General features: G+C 41.8%; 1 protein-coding gene across 2 annotated transcripts in view; it reads left to right on the forward strand.

Moving 5' to 3' along the window:
* cemip (cell migration inducing hyaluronidase 1) overlaps nucleotides 1–17,600 on the forward strand; it is a 211,604-nt gene that overhangs the window by 9,418 nt on the left and 184,586 nt on the right. The gene's annotated exons all lie outside the window — the stretch shown is intronic.

Here is a 17,600-nt window from a genome sequence, read left to right on the forward strand (position 1 = left end):
GGCAGTTTGCAGCATCGAGTGTGTGTGAAGCTGCTGCATGGCTCTTGATGCAACAAGCCAACAATGTCTCAGTAGTCGTGTGTCGTCTCTAACCAGAATCAGAGGAGGCATGAAGCTGTCGACAGAGATAAAGGAGCCTGTCTGCACACTGGAAACTGCAGATCTCAACATGATACCACTGTGCTGACCCGGTATTCAGGGCGCAGGAACACACAGGGCGTGCTTGGAAGTCCTGCATGTTTATCAAGCCTCGTCTCTAATGTGCCAAGGTATGCGTTTGGACAGGCAAGAATTGTTATCCACATATGGTAGGGCTTGTGTGTGTGTGTGGGTCGGTGTGTGTGGGTCGGTGTGTGTGGGTCGGTGTGTGTGCGTGTGAGTGTGCGTGTGAGTGTGCGTGTGCGCGCGCGTGTGCGCGCGCGTGTGGATAGCGAATAAGGGTTAACACGAAAACAGTATTTCAGTCAAACCAAATTTGGAAGAGCTGTGATAGAGAACACTTGCAGTGCATATATTAAACTAGGTAAGACTGAACACAGATCTGTGTGGTTGGACTCTTTCAGAGGAATAGTGTGAATATTAAGATTTTGGAAAACAGGAATTCGCTTGGTCTTCTTCTGGAGAGTGTACACTTGTTTGAAGCACAAAGGCCACTTTGAGTTCTGACTTGAGGGTTCAGAATTGAAGTTAAGGTCGGGGTTTAATTGAAGCTGGCTAATCTGCATTTCCCCGCACTGGCAGCCAGAAGCTCATTGCCTCGGTCATGATGCAACCATCAGTCACGCAGTGGCATTATGGTCTGTTTCTTCCAGTTCAAACTTTTCCTTTTATTATCTGTGTAGTCATTGTGGAAACCACTCTTCATGTCTTTCATTAACTTGCTCTACAAAACTGTGCAGGACAGTCTCGGGATTGTCTAATGGTTTTTACAGACTTGCACATTTATGCGTCTTGGCTGTTTTTGTTGAACTATGTTATCTAACGAATGAGAGAAAATGATTGGTCAAGGAGGCAGATTATGGCCAATATGGAATAAGACTCTGGTCTTTGTTTTTTTAAGCCCTAAGGGAGATAGTTTATTTATAATGACCTTCATCGTCACATGCTTTGGTCCATTTGCCCCTTAATTCTACACCAGTGGGTTCTACATGATGTTTTACTGACCTCTCATGAGCTCCCGCTCTATAAAAGTCATTTGGAAATAAGACAGAATTCACCTAAGTCAAAATAAATTCAGATGATAGCAGAGAAAAAAATTAGGGCATCTTGAGGATATAATAACATATGACCAAGCAGTTACATCGGTGGTTCCAAAGGTTCTCCCCTGTGAACTCTGGTGACCCGTCAGAGGGCCTGCAAAACCAAACAACGCTCCAGCAGATATCTGTAATATATAGTTTGCAATGAGGGATGAGAGATCCTCATTAAACTCCTAGAACTGACGTTTGTGAAGGAAGAGGCCATTTAAGAATCCAGCAAATGCCAAAAACACACCCCGGGGCTTCGTCCGTCTTGGACATGCCTGGTAAACCTCTAATTGGAGCAGACCAAGAGCAATCATAATTAGATGCTCAAACCACAACTGGACAAGACATAGTGGGTGGAAATGAGCCATAATTTAGTAATAATTGAATCTGTTCATGATTAGTGACTCCTAATTGCGCCCTAATGTGTACGTTTGTCAGCATGTTGGCTTGTAATGGACTTGGTTCTATTGTCATTCCCTCCATGTTTGTGTAGCTTGAGTACAGACGATGGGTGAACCTTTAAAGGTTTGATATTCTATTTCTATTTCTATTCTATCCATCCCCCCCCCCTTTCTTTTTTTTAATGATTGAGTGACGCATGCCAAGGCAAACTTCAGGTTTCTGTGGTCTTGTTACATGGTACCTCTGCCACATGAAAGGAGGGATGGTGGGCTGTGCTGTGGGCGCACCTACGATTTCTGTATAATCACAAAGTTGCTGAAACAAAACTGTAAACCAATTTCTCCATTACTGCAAATGGCATGTTTATAGAAACAGCTGTGAAAAGTTTTCTCTCTCTCTCTCTCTCTCTCTCTCTCTCTCTCTCTCTCTCTCTCTCTCTCTCTCTCTCTCTCTCTCTCTCTCTCTCTCTCTCTCTCTCTCTCTCTCTCTCTCTCTCTCTCTCTCTCTCTCTCTCTCTCTCTCTCTCTCTGCGGGCTGATCATTTTGATAGCTGTACAGTATTTTGCACCTAGAGTTCTCTATAATGATAAAAGTAATAAAAATGGCCTGTCCTACAGCTTGGGACCATTTGAAATGAATATAGAAATGTGACCGACTTCAATATGAGAAAACGGATATTGGAAGGTATGTGGCACCAGCAGCTCTGTGGATATCTGATCTCCTTTTTTTTTATTAAAACCAAAGAGGCAAGCATTGCACCATTATGTATTCTCCCCATTTTTCCAGGATTTTCGGATTTTAATTCTTATTCATATCCGTCTTTCCGGCTGCCTCCTGGGATTTCGCTCGTTGCCTAGTCCAGTGCGGCTGTCAGACCTGTAGTCCTTCCACAGGGATTATTCTCAGGGTGCAGAGAAATGACTTTGTCAGGTTCGCATCATGAGTTGCGTGCGCATACACACGCATGCACGCACTCACCAACACAGATTTCACATCAGAGAGCAGGGTAGTATGTGGTGCATCTCACACTCCCAGGAGGCTTTAACTTTTTAATATTCATCCATTAATACAGCGGGTGTACATGCTGTGTTCCTATAGTGTGTCCTTTTGTGCTGCGCTGAATAAAACATGCGAGTGTGCCGCTGATGGGTTTCATCTCTCATCTTGTCTGCTGCCTGTCAATCATTCCTCCTGGCTGCACTCGCGTGTTGGATGACACGCGAGTTGGAAAAAAAAAAAAGAGGCAGGATACACTGTTTTAGATGTCCTTATTAGTCACTGTTATGTTTATGCGTTCTAAAATCTGATGGAATCTGATGATTTCTTTTTCCCTGCATTGCTTTGATAGTTTTTTCCTCCCACTGGAACAGTTCCTGCCCATTTTGAGTTGTTTTTGTGTAAATGTTTTTCAAACGTCACCATTCTTAAGGAGAGGGACACCAAATCCATCTCACTTTCACCATGGGAACTACGACTCAGTCTGGGAAAATGCTTGTAAAATGTGTTTTTGGAAAGCTGAATTTTTTTTTTTTCCTTCCATCTGAAACAATTATCTCAATCAAAATACGTCACCTAACTACAACAATTATTACCAAAGTAGCATGTAAACATTACTTTAGGATATCTGGTTTCAAAGGGTGCGTCAGGGTGCATGCAGCCTTTAGGGGTTTGTCATAATATGTCCTATATCTATATAGAAAACCTGCTAATGTATGGCCAATCAGATTGAGCCCCACTGCCCTACATACCCGCCCTCTAAAGTCTGTGGAGACGAGTTAATGTGCATCCTGGTGGCAGAAGAGACAAACACAAGTGAGGAAACTCCGGGCAGAGAAAAACTTGTGGCTAACCTCTAAAGCCTTGCTTACCCAACACTTTGACGTGGACATTGGGAACTTTGGATGTTTGTTTATACAACAATTGCACTTTCAGTCCCTGAAAACATCACTTTTTGAAGACTGCTACCCGTGAGCAACTCCTTTGATTACACGTCTGTCTGAACAGGGCAACCAAAGCTTTCTTAAATGTGTAATACTGTCAAATGTCCACTACGATTGCAGGATTTGAAGATTCCACCATGAATTTAACAGTATTTCTTCAAAGTTTAACGTTTAAAGATGGTCGAAGTTAGATTGGGCACTTTTCTATCTGGAGCGGCTTAATGTAGTCCTCAAAAGGACAACATCTTTATTCAATATTTATGGATCCAGGTTGTCCCTCAAAATGCTTTGTGAATCCACTCATACTCAGAATATTATATTGGGAACTGATTGTATTTCAACATTATTTCATAACTAGTGGTCACAGGGCGGAAGTCACAAGCACAAATCATAGAATGAGAAACAACAATGCTGCAATTGGGGGGGGAAAGTAAACAAATCTTAATTTTGAGGCGGCTTTGGGTTTGGTGACCGGAGTGGATTGTTGGATGCAAAAAGTCTTTTATCATTATATGATGATAAAGCCCCAGCAGGAACAGTAAAGTTAGATTTCTTTCATTTGCTTACCTAGCTAGTAAAACTATTCCACCAGTTATAATTCTCATCCGTGAAGCTTCTGTAGAGTTCATTCTCACTGGGGCAATGAACTCAATCAGCTCCTTCTTCTCTCGAGTGGTGTGATGGCATTCATAAAAAAAAACCTAGCGGATGTTATAATTATCTCCAAGTGCGAGGATATATTTAATCAAGGCTGGGCATTATCATTCGTCTTAGAGTGAAACAAAGAAAGATAAAAGAAAAATATGGAATTGGACTTTCAAACTTATCGCTCGCTACCATTTTTTAATGTAATTCTGCCATTTTCTCTAAAGATCTGCTGTGGCCGTCGTCATCCGTGTGACCGGCCTGTAAACACTTTCCATAGCGTCTCGCCTAGATAAAGTGTTTTCCATAAACCTCAACACAATAGAATCATATCAACTGGACATTTCGACCTTTATCCAAGTAGCTTCATGCCTTCTTGACCAGGCTGGTTAACCTGTGGCCTTGTCATGTAAACACGATGAAGCGATGATGCCATCTTGATGAGGGTCAAAACATCTTCCAAGTCCACTTGACCTGATTCAGTTTGTGTTTTCTGATGCGTCCAACCTGGACCAATAGGGTTACACATAGACGTTTAGTAACAACTTTGCCAGTTTGACACTTTTTCTTGTGGTTTTTTATTTTAGATGAAGATAAAAGTCGGACGCGGCCCCATCCGTCTTGATCAAAAACTCTGCTGAGTGTAATGTCTCCATGTGTAGTGTTGTAGTACTCGAGACTGGTTTCGAGTACGACAACACAGTCACGCACTTGCTCCTTCGGAGTATTGAACAGTTGAGTAGAGCTCCATGTGGGAGAAAAAAACCCTATCTATGTTCCGTTCAAACAACATTAAACCACCGTTTACGCTATCTTGAAACAGTTTACCATCAGAACATGGACCTAAAGTGGGACGTTCTGACAGTACTTGAAGCTGGAGAAGACGAATACCGAGTCAACTGGAAAGTGGTCTTATCACTTTAATGACAAAAGGTAGTCTCGATAAAGATTCACGGGCTCCTACGAGAGGTATGTAATACCTGAACAAAGAGACTTCATCGCATTACATCAGAGGATTGTTTTCCCCCTCTCGCTGATCGAATTATTCCACGAGGGAATATCATCACCACACATATCACATTAACACCTGCCCTGTTTGTCTTTTCCAGCTGCTGCAGGCTTGAATTGCTTGTCTCCTCATATATTCGGCAGCAGCACTCGTGGATTTGACGCCCTGTGTTTCGAATTAAGGTCTGTAGTAGTAAAAAAAAAAAAAAAAAAAAACAGCAGGAGAATTGATTAAATCTCTTCATCTGTTTCTAATCGGTGTTGTGCGGTCACATCGAGCTGATGGTGGGAATGTTTGCAGTCTAACAGTGTTTCCATCCAAATCTTCATCCATGATTGTGCTGAAACAAAATCGAGAAAACAGCTCATCAGCTGGATTCTATGTTTGAGCATTACTCGGGGTATTGGCTCATCTGTTTGTATGTGCCTGCATGAAACAAAGAAAAAGACTTTGCAAATGGTACAGTGAGCGCCGAAACCCATCCGATTCAGTTTTGGCGCGCGCTTGGTGTCGAGCTGTACTGAATCCAGATGCAGTGCAAAATCTCGTATCCTTGTTAGTTTTCATGAAGTAGTCCTCGCAGACTGGTCTTTCAAAACTCATCCACAGTCCGCACATTGTGCAGGGAGCTAGCGCTAATTCAGAAATCCTATTATTTTACCTCAGCAGGCACATTTTTAATAGACTGGAGAGCGTCTTTCAATTACAACTTGAAATGTCGCCACACTTGATGAAAATGTGCTTTCATTTGACAATTGAAATAACCATAAAGACCAACCAAAACAATGACATCCAGTTGCAACAGGTTGTTGGTAATGAAAGCGCCTGGTTGATTTTACCTGACCTTCGACATCAGTTGTAGCAGGTTTCTATACGATCTGCTGGTACAGACCGGTACTGCAGGACTAGATTAACTGGGCATAATCCTTAACTTTATCACTTGAAAAGATATATTTTGAATAAATGAAGGGGAAAAACACAATGCAGATGATAGCAGTTTTCTCTTTACTTCTATTGTTTGAGGTTATTTTCAAATGTTTTAAACAAAAAAGATATGTACATATATTAAAATATTATAAAAAGAGAGCCATAAAATTGGCCTCCCTGCACATTTTTTAATGTACACGTTTGATAATTGGCTGAATGTGTTTGTGTGATTTCTTGTGTTTGCTCGGTGACAACCTGCTGACCTGTCCAGCTTGTAGTTAAAGTCCAGCTTATTGTTAAAGTTGCTGAAGTTTGCCAATCCATTTTTCACTTCGAGGCTGCGGCGTTGCTTTCTCACCTGCGTCTACCGCTCCAAAGCAATGTGATGTATGGGCACATTTTAAATAGTTGAAATATGGCTGATTGAGTGTGACACAACACTTCCTTTTGTTAAAACTCAGAGCCCAGACTTGGCTGTTTCCCCACAAACTGATCTGCTTTAATGCTCTCATTGAAATTCAACCCTCTTCCAGTCTTAACTCAGTCAAATAAATAAAAGTAATTCCAAAGCTTCAATTTAAATGTGACTTATGCAGTTTGACAGGAACAAGTTCGGTGTCATTTTTCAGTCATCTGTGGACTCCGCTAACCAAATTCCAATCTCTTCGGCTGCAGTGGCAGAAACGTGGAGATCTCTGACTAACATCTCAAAGCCGTCACAAACAACTTCCAAAGTGTGTGTGTGTGCAGAGCTACTGCTGGAGGCGATATAGAAAACGCTCTCTGTAATGTGGCTGAACTGACCCTTTCAAATTCAGCTCTCAGTCACAGCTCTGCTTTGTATTCATGTTTGTTTTGGATCCATGAGATGCTGTGGTGTGTTTCTACATCGGACTGAAAATGCTTCTCCATCCTCTCTGCTACCAACAGTCCGTAAACGCCACACGGTGCGTGGGAGTTCCCTCTGCAGGTGAACAAAATGACAGGATCCGATTTTTCTGGTCCGTGATTGTTGTTGAGAAAGTACCGCAGTGTGTCTATGAATATAGAGAGGAAAACGTATGAAGCGGTTTGCTGGAAAAGAAAATAAAATAAAGAAAAGAAAAGTGGGAGGATTATTGATGAAGCATCACTTTGAAGTTTTGCCCCGAAACACAACAGCCAATCACGTAGTTTTCCCAGGCGTCTCGTGCTGGGCACATATCTTAAGAGTGCACGTTTTTGAGGCGGCATTAGCATTTTGTCGATTGGAGCAGCAATGATGGCCCCGGCATTTTACAACAATCCACAGGGGGGGGGGGGGGGGGGGGGGGGGGGGGGGATATGATTTTCCCTTCACATCTCGCTGGTAGATTCCAATTACCTTCCATTTGTCCGATGCAGATATTTCCTCATTCAGAAGCCAATAGGCAGCGAGGAGATAATGGCTCGCTCAATGTCGAGCTGCTGCCACCTCTCCCTTATAAAAGGGTTTTGTCAATAAACCGATGCCGCCAAATGGGGGCCTCCACTCCTCCAGCTCATAATTCATCCTGATGTCAAATCAATGGCTCTAATGATGTGTACGGAGGCTGGATTCGTGTGGAATCTAATGCGCCTCCATGATGTTGTGGCACGTTGGCGGTAATCCGGCTTTGTGCGAGAACAGAGTAGGTGTGTATCAGCAAATTAGTCAGCTACTTAAACGATGGCGCCGCCACTCTTGGTCCTCATAGCCCAGGGCATAAAAGAGTAATAGAAATACGGAAATCAGTGTTTATTTGAATTGTTTCCAATTATAACCTCTATGATGGGATCCACCACTTATATCTCATCAAGGCTGATGAAGTGCAATCGACATGAATTCATCAAAAGATTTGGATTATCTTGTATTTATAGCTCATAAATCAGGTTTAAAGTGTATTCTAAACGTGAAACAGAGGCTATAATTTCTCAATGATTTGTAAAGTTAGGTAAGATTTATCTAACTTTTCCTTCCTCATGCCATAAGATGCTTTTGTAGATCACAGAATATATCAGTTGAGGTTCAGGGAGCAGCTTTAACTTGATTTTTAGTTATCTAACATATAATCATCGGAAATAGCTCTTCTGCACATAGACGGACACTAACAACAACGGCGGCATGACTCAGCTTGACTCAGCTTCACAGTTCGACATTTTGTGCAGTCAGAGTTGGTTTGCATACTTGTTTGCAGTTTCCTCTGACCTCAACAAAGCATTTTGACCCGGAGAACGGTTGCTGGCTGGGTATTTTTTCCTCATTCAGTCCATTCTTTATGAAAACCTAGAAAAAGCTTTGGGTGAAAATCCCACCAGATCAACAGTTTGTTGACCATGACACTTTTGAAGTCACTTCAATCCCATTTATCCCCCATTGTCATGCTTCAGTAGCCGGTCTTCACCGTGTCTACAAGCATTTCATTCTGTGGGACAACAGCAACTTCCTGCTTGATATTCTGTCTCGCAAACAAAAACCCTAAGCGCCGCCAAATGTAATAAACAATGTAGATCTCTGTAATCAGGCATACGTGGACACAACAAGAAAACTCACCTTCTCAACAAACCAAACACACACACTGCACTGTCCGTGTCATTAGATCATAATTCCAAATGCGTACATGTCCCTCTCACACCAAATCAAATGTCAAGCATCATTAAGCATTTGCGGGATAATCCATCCATTCATTTTCTACAATTAATCGTCGCCAAGGGGCAGGAGTGGGTGTTGGCTTACATTGTGGGAAAGGCACCTTAGGCAGGTCAGCAGTCCTTCACAGAGCAGAGCGAAGCACACAGGAAATCCACAGGCAGAAATTCACCTCGTGTCAAGCATGCATAAGGATAACATGCAAACTCCTCTCGTGATATTCCTGGCGTTTTCACCACCTCACCTCAACAGATGTGGAGTAAGATCATTTTTAATCTTGAGGGGAGTTGAATCCCTCTCCTGCTTCTGCATCGAGTGAGGTGGATCATTCAGTTGAGACGCTCTCAAACACTGGCTGCACCTATTTGCCGAACAGCATTGTGTACCTGAGGATTTTAAATATTTTTCTCACAGTCGCTGACGGTTTCCTGCTCGTCAGCGTGAAGGTATCCAATGTGTTTGAGAGCTGTCGTCATGCTCGCGATCAGATGTATGTGGGACACCGATTGGCTCTGATTGCTTCTCCGAGATGAAAACCTGCAAAGAAGCAGAGCTGGCTGTAGCAGATGTGTCACGGCTGCTTTCAGGCGGAGGCTTTTCCTCCCCAGAGGAGGTTACTGTGCTGGGCGGACTACGCTCGTGCCCTTTAATCAGTAAGACAATGCAGCTTTTCTTCATTCATTCACTGAGACATGGAAGCACTACCTCACTTGTTGACAGAACATTTTAGGCGTATCATTTGGAAAGAGAAGAAATCAAATCTGCAGGTCACAGATCAAGAACCAGACAAATAAAGACATTGCTTCTTTGAATGTTACTCCAGTGCAAGAATGTCACAAAAGCTTTGGATCGGCTTGAATCACGATCCGGTCTAAATAGACCTACTGTAACTTCATGGAGTTAGTTAACGAACTTCTGGCTTGAATTACTTGCGTTAGTCATCCAAATATCTTTTGAATCATTGTCTTTGTGCACTGGGATAAAGAACTTAGTTCATCAATACTGCAATCACATTATAAAGTGATATATTCTTGTACTTGTAACTGCTTGTTAGAAGCAAGGATTTTATCTCAATCTTATCAAGAGCTGAAGATGTGTTTTCTGCGCTTTGCAAGTGTTGTTCCTGTCTGTTGATAACATCCTGTGTACTTGTGTACTTGTGTGTGTGTGTGTGTGTGTGCGTGTCAGGATCTGGCAGCAGATGATATTGTGTACTTCTTCATATCAGAAAGCTGAGTGGTTTTGTTACATAATGACATTCCTCAGTCCTTACCTCCAGCTGTCACTTTCACTACTGCTGGATACGTCTATTTGAATATTACTGTGGTAAATTAGAAGTCCTTGTCAATTCCCAGGGGGAATCTTGTTGGTTTATTTGTTGCAACACAGGAAAATTAGAAGTATAAGTAAAACCAGTTTGAACCTTGTACCACTTAGATTAGGCATACTAATAAAACTGTCAAAATAGACATGGAACACACACTGATACAGAACAAACGTGGACTTTCAACTGATAAAGTAAGCGCTCAACTCTGCTGTGATTGTATCTTGCCATGTCCTTGTTGGTCAGCATGTTAATATCTAAAAATAATCCTGAGCTTCACGCTCAGAACTAAAACTTTAATGACTAGTTTGATTTCAGTACATCAGGCTGAAGCTGATGATAAATTTGTCCATATCGCAATCGTTCAAATAGACGTGACCACCGACGTGAATGCTAACATTTTAATTCCGTGTGGCAGCGTGATCGTCTTTGTTTGCCCTGATTTGGACGGGTGATTCCTCCAGTCTGTACTCAGCCTTTCACCAATCGTCAGCGTGACAACGATCCAGAAGCACTGTGTTGTTGACCGTTTTTTTTTTATCCATCACCTCAAAGGTTCAAAAGATAGCTGCCGTGGAAATCCATTACAGAATATCACCTCTTCTTTGATTTTAGACTAAATCTAAGACGGTAAAAAGAACGCTTGAGATGGCAATTTGTCACATCGCCCACCAGGAAATGTAATTATGTGTCGAAACTGTTTGAAAGGATCATATTTAGTCAGGTATTCTGTTTGTCTGTGATCATTTCAGATGTGTGTGAAGCCCCAACATGAGCCTCTCTGCTTGAGTTTGAGCACCATTCTCCCTGAAAGCATCTTCATTGCCAATCCTCCGAACCAATCACCATCACTTACGAGCTCTCTCCGAACACTCTGCTGGATCAATTATGCATGAAAGCTCAATGGGCCATGAGAGTCCCAAATCTCTCTCTAATGGAAATAATTTGTTATTTACCAGTTCAGAAATGGTCCCTCTCTGTTTTGGAAAGCGCCACGGCGGCCCTGCTGCTAATGCTGATTCTCTACACTGTGCTGCCTGTGGGAGGGCAAGAATTTATCAGCATGAAAGAGGTTTGTTTCTTTTTGGTGTTTTTTTTTGATGCAGTTCTGTTAACTCTCCTGCTGTCTTTTGATTCACTGATGCATTCAAAGTAAATTAAACATTCGACGCCGGAGAGAGCTGAGGGGAGACCCTGCCTGGATGTGTTGGCGTGAGCGAAGCAAGATAAAATGGCAAAAAGATGAAGTTTGATTCCTTTTTTGTTTTACTCTCGATGAGCAGTTCCTAAGCTTTTTCCCCCAAAGTCACTTGTCTGAGAATGTTTCATGACCCCAGAGCTGACAAATCCCCTCGGTTTGACCTTTGGTGACCCGCTCCAAATCAAATTTCCGTGGAGCCACAAAACACATTTAATGAGATTAACACAGCTTCTAAAGTTTCATATATACAGTTGATTTGAAACTAAATCTTTATCTTCTGTTGCATTTATGACGTTGCACTTACAATTTCGGATAGTAAACATTTCACTACATTTTCTGCTGTTTTTGTACCTGATTTCAACAGTTTCATCCTTCTTTTTCAGCATTTTTCTGTCAATTTTGACATTTTAGAACTGAATAGAATTTACACAATAAGCATTGCTCTACACAGAATGAATAGAAAGTTGTATATCTCATAATACAGAATAAAAATTGAATAAGTAATTTCAAACGTTGATTTAATATGCTTTAAAAATGAAGACTTAACGGTGACTAACATGTAAGCACAGAAAGGACATTTTTTTTGCCATTTTATGCATTTTATCTCCTTCGTAAGCAGTTTTGTTAGGTTTTTTCATTTTTTGGCTTTTTTTTTTCTTTTAGAAATTCTAATCATTTTAGCAGTTTTTCATTTTTTTTTGTGCTTATTTTTTTATCCAAGAGATTGAAGTCATTTTGAGAATGACTCCGGTGTGTAAACAAAATAGAATAAAAAGAAAATAGATTTTCTTTTTACATGGTTATAAAGTATTGAAAGCTTCAAAGAGCCAAAGAACCACATGAGACTTCAGCGCTACAGGTTACAGACCCCATGCAGGAGAATATATAGTCTATATATACGATATATTCTGTCTCCCAGAGCTCAGCCTGACAAATGTATTCACCTTTGTTTCAGATCTTTTTCTTCTTTGAGTTTTACAACAGCATCCTGGTGATAAACTTTAACAGACGTACATTTATGCAATTGCAGTCTTGAAAGTTGAAATCTGATCTGCTGGAAGATGCTAATTATGTCCGATATTAAAGAACTTTACAACGAGAGACTTCCATTTGAAGTCTGACAGGTTCTCAACACTGTTAGAGCTCCGCTCTGATGTAGGTCTGCATTTTCCCTAAAGCAAAGTGTAATTTGGTCACGAGAACAATATCATTATGATCCATTTGGTATTTTTAGACACAATTTCCATTCCTTGCTTACACGAGACCGAGACCTGCACAGAAACTGACACACCTCAAAATAACTTATAATCCAGCTCGTCTGAAGTGCCTACTTAAAAACTCTGCCTCTGTAATTACAGATGTCGGCCCAGGACTGTGGGGAGCCTTCAGAGGTTGCTTCTATAGCCATTACAAAGATATACACACCAACTGTGGTGCATGCCCAACAGAGGGATATATGTCCAAGCAACTGGGGGAAAAAGCTTAAATATTCTGGCAATTTCTATCGCATGACTTCAGCTGAAAAAGCCACTGGAAAGGGGGCGGGGTAATAAATATAACTCTGTGAAGGATTGATGTGTGGCTATTGGCTCCAGTGGTTGGCAGCTGATTCTAACTGTTTTGCCGTTTAATCTGAAATATTCTTTCAGCTGTTTAGCGCGCTAATTACAGTTGACCTTTTCATTATCCCTCCGATTAAACAGCCACCATTCAGAGATTCCTTTACTATTGTGAGAATTGATTTAGTGATCTGACGCCGGTCAGAACGTTGCTGTCAATTGGTAACGTCAGTATTCTGACGCTGAATCATGCTCAGTTCAGCCGCAGCATTAAAACACTGACAGGTTATATGATCTCATTACAGTGGGATCTGTCAGGGGGTGAGGAATGTAATGAGGCTGATGAAATGGACAACGAGAAAGATCTGAACGACTTTGACAAGGACTAAATGGTAATGATGGGAAAGCTGGGTCTGGGCAACTCGAAATGGCAAACCGTAAAAACCGTTATTGGCATCTTGAGGCTCATTGACACGGAGGAAAAGTATCTTCTACGTCTACTTTATTCATGTTAGGATTGCAGGAGCCGGTCTAAGATGACATCAGGTCAAGGGCAGACTGATACGTGTGAGCAATTAGGGATCACTACACTTACAAGAAAGGCTTCTTGTTGCCAAAGAACCTCGAAAAAACTTCCCCCGTGTACAGGAATAACATGCAAACTCTACACAAAAAGGCTGGCTTAGAGTTTAATTAGTGTTTCCTGTTCTGAGGTGAAAACACCAGCCTCTGCACCGTCCTGCGGCTCCAATGAGGCAATGCAAAATGTGAAAAAAGGTTGATTGGGGGGTTATTTTGACCCTTGTTCCATCCATCTCTTGTGTATAATGACAGATGGTTACCATGTCTGAAGGATGCAGTTCCGTTTGTTTCATGTCTCTAGCGCCATGTCGTGTGTCGAGGGCATGACAACAAACTGTATTGTCTGTGGAGGTAGTGTACTACTCCCTGGGTGCTGACATTCATTAAGATGTTACTATGGCAACTTTCACCAACCTAAAAATGTAGACAATTCCCCCACCTTCATGGAGATGCTACATAATGATGGCAGTGGGTTCTTCAAATGGGACTTTGTGCCATGCGTCAGCCTCATAACTCCATATGTTCCTTACCTAACTGGGAAACTGTTTACTTAATATCAATTCAAATTCACTGTGGACCAACACGTTCATAAAAGCAGGCCAGACCAGTGATTTTGCTGGATTGTGAAACAAATGGACGGCAGTTATTAATCTTGAAAGTAGATGTTTAATCAATAGTGCACGGAATAGTATGAAATGCCATTGTTTATCTTTTCTTACTCAAATTTGTTCTTTGTTCTTTGTGTAGTTTGTTGTTCTGGATTTGCCGTTTGCACTGTTAGGAAATCTTCCAGTCCTGGCTTGTTATGCTTTAGGTTTGTTCAACGGCCTTCGATGCACAGTCTTTGTTGACTTTAACACATTAGGTACATACTGTACCGATTGCTCATTCTCAGCTTTGTTGTAAACTAACTGTATCAGGGCCCAAATGATTGAACTGAGTCACGTACATTTTTCATGTTATTTCAATAAGACCTCTTCATGTTGTAGGTGCTGTTTACGCAATAAGGTTTCAAGTGAAAAAACATTGTTTTTGGCATTTTATTTTTCAGTAGAAGTTTTACATTTACACCGCAATCTCTTGAAAATTATGTAGTTTTCCTGTTGGACCACTCGTAGATGTTTTTGTAATGAAACCACACACACACACACACACACATATGTGCAGAGAACAAGACACGATAAACATTAACAATAGGATTACACGGACATTCGTGTAGACCGAGGATGAAGTTGGAACTGCTATTGCGTTCAGAAAAGTTGTGCTTTCCCCCCGTTTACATGGAGACTGAGTCGGAGTGTTTTCAAAAAGTTCCACCTTCGGAAGCCATTTACAAAAGTTGCGTTTTCAGTGCCTTTGAGCACCGTTGTCATGTAAATGGACACCCCAAAATGCAACAAAGGTTTTCCATTTTCACATGACAACATTGGATAAACGGCGCTTATCTAAGATAAGAAGGGAGACCGTCTCGAGTGATTACAACCGAAGAAGTGTGACGATTTCTTAAAGCTGAGGTTTTCATGGACTCGTCCTGACGCTCCAACGTGACCGCATGTTATTGACAAAGAAGTGCAAGCTTATCACCTCTTAAGAGGAAGCAAATGTAAAAATATCTAAACTAATTCATACATTAACCAGCGTTTTGAAGTCCATCCAAGACATCATCGGAGAAATTCAGATTTTCTCCAGTCGACTTTGATGTGTGGTGAAGTTTGTCATTGTTAAACCCTGGAGGCTCCGCTGAGTTATTTCCACACAGGGGGGCAGTTATTGTCAGCCAGGCCTCGGGGCGAGTCGGCTCGGTGCCAAGGAGCTTCAGCTACCGTTGGCCGCACAATCCTAAGTTGTCCCCGAGGCAGGAGCGCAGGCCAGAAGCTCATGTCCGCAGAGAAATCCCCCGGCTCCCTGGCTGTGCTTTGTCAGGACCCTCGGTGGAGGATTTACGCTTCTACTAATGGACGGTCATTCTCAAAACCTGGAGCAAGAAAAAAAAAAAAAAAAGCCCACACACATCCAATTAAGGCGAGCCTCCATCACTGCCGGGGATTCTTAATGAAGAAAAGCAGCTTTGGCAGAGTGTTGACCGCCAGCCTCTTAAGCATTCACCTGCAGCCAAACAATTAGCGCAGTTAAATACTTATTGTTGTGAAGCAGAAATCAAGCTTCATTCATTAGTCCTCTGTTCCATATCAACCTGTTTGTTTGTCACACAATGGCAGAGAAAGGAAGTGTTGTGGGACTCGCGCGATATCTTACAGGAACAGAATACTCTGATGGGATTAGGAACTCCAGCGCGGTCTGTGTACTTTCTCCCTCGCGAGCCTCGTGAAAGTGTCCCCGGTTCAAGTTTGTATAAAACTTTCAAGCAGACTGAGGCCAGGTGAGTGTTTCTTCTCAGATAAACGTTGCTGCTTTTCTTCTCTGGGACAGAAAGCTCCACCATGAATGTTACTTGATTTCATGTTATTGGAGCTAAACAGAGAGTCTGGTTGGGTTATAAGACTTTTAAAATCTCTTCTTATGCGAGCTGGCTCGGAAACATCTAAAGCACGTCTTTACAACTCGATGTGGTGTGAATTATTCATCAGTTGTTCCCATCTTTTCATACCAGGCCCCCTTCTTGTCAATAATGTCCATACCATTCATATACACACTCATAGTGACATTTTCCAGGCACAAAAAAGTAGGTCTTTAAATATCCTTGAACAGCATTCTAGTGGTGAAATTCTCCCTTTACAGAATATATGTTAATCAATAGTCAATAAAGGGCCTAACAGTGGTCTCTGACCTGGAGATCAGTACGTCCTTCGGGGGGTGCCAGAGTTCTCACGGCTGTCCGATGCTTTGCCTGCTCTGATGTAGACAAAATTAGATTTGCACTTGTCATAATAAAAGCAGGATGAGACACTTTGTGTATGTATGTTGTCAGACTGGGTTTGTCTGCCAATGTTTGGTTCACTGTAATATTCTAGAAAATCAAAAATTGGTAAACAGGGTCCACAGATGTTTTTAGAGGCACTCTGGGGGGTGCTCAATGGGGGGAAAAAGGTTGGAAACCCTTCTTGGTTTTGAAGGTTGTTTTTACAAGTAAGAAAGCTGTCAGCAGGTCTTTTACCACAACAGGCAACAACAGTAGTCCTTTTTATAGCACGTCAAATCAAAGTGGCGGAGGCAGGGAGCGTCTCACTTTCAGCTTTCGCTACGAGCCAAGCTTGAAATCCAGCGCAGACGGCGTTACTCCCCTGCCTGGTAAACAGCAGCATCATTCAAAACCTGAGTGAAGCTTGTAACACAGGCCTGCTCTCGTCACTGTGTACAGTCCCTCCAGGATCCACTTGTTTGTGATTACCAAAAAAAAAAAAGATTTTCGCAACCAGTTTTAAAAAGGAGGTGCACAAGCCATACAAGAGCATGTGGATTTACATTTTTATGACTATATCATCATCAAATCTAGCTTAAATTGACCTAGAGAAGTGGGTTTACGCTCGATATTTGCCCTTTTAAAGCAGCCCAGAAATGACTTTTTTTGTTGTTGTTGTTGTTGAAATTGTCGCATTAAAGACGACTGTTCACTGAAAATTTGTTCGTAGTGTTTGTTCATTGTCACATCATTTCGGTATAATTTGCTGGTTAGCAATATTTGCCTCGGCATTACCCCCCCTACTCTTCCTCTGATTGGCTCTTCAGCCCTCAACTGATCAACCAATCAAATCAGTGAATGCAGCCAGTACTAGCCAATTAGAAATAGAGTAAGGTGGGTCATGGCTTCGTCAGTGTAGGAAAACAAAATAGGCAATCTGGCTCGTGCATACTGCTGAGTGGTGCATCATGGGGGGTTTGGAAGTGGGTGTACGCAATGCTGACTGAAAAATAAATGGGTATACACTGTATACCCACATATACCTTCGACTACACCACTGCTCCAACTAACTAAACTGTCTGCTGCTCTCGGGACCATTTTCAGTTTATCCTTTAGTTTTAAACAAAAGGTCGGGACCATGTGTACATCGATTTTTTGATTGGTTGGTGGTTTGGGACCTTGTTTCTAAAGTCATAATTTTCATCTAATAGATTTCACTTTCATTCCTTTTTACTCAAATCATGGAATGCTGGAGCC

Source organism: Lipophrys pholis (genome assembly GCF_963383615.2).
Source record: "Lipophrys pholis genome assembly, chromosome: 2".
In the NCBI taxonomy this organism is placed as follows: Eukaryota; Metazoa; Chordata; class Actinopteri; order Blenniiformes; family Blenniidae; genus Lipophrys; species Lipophrys pholis.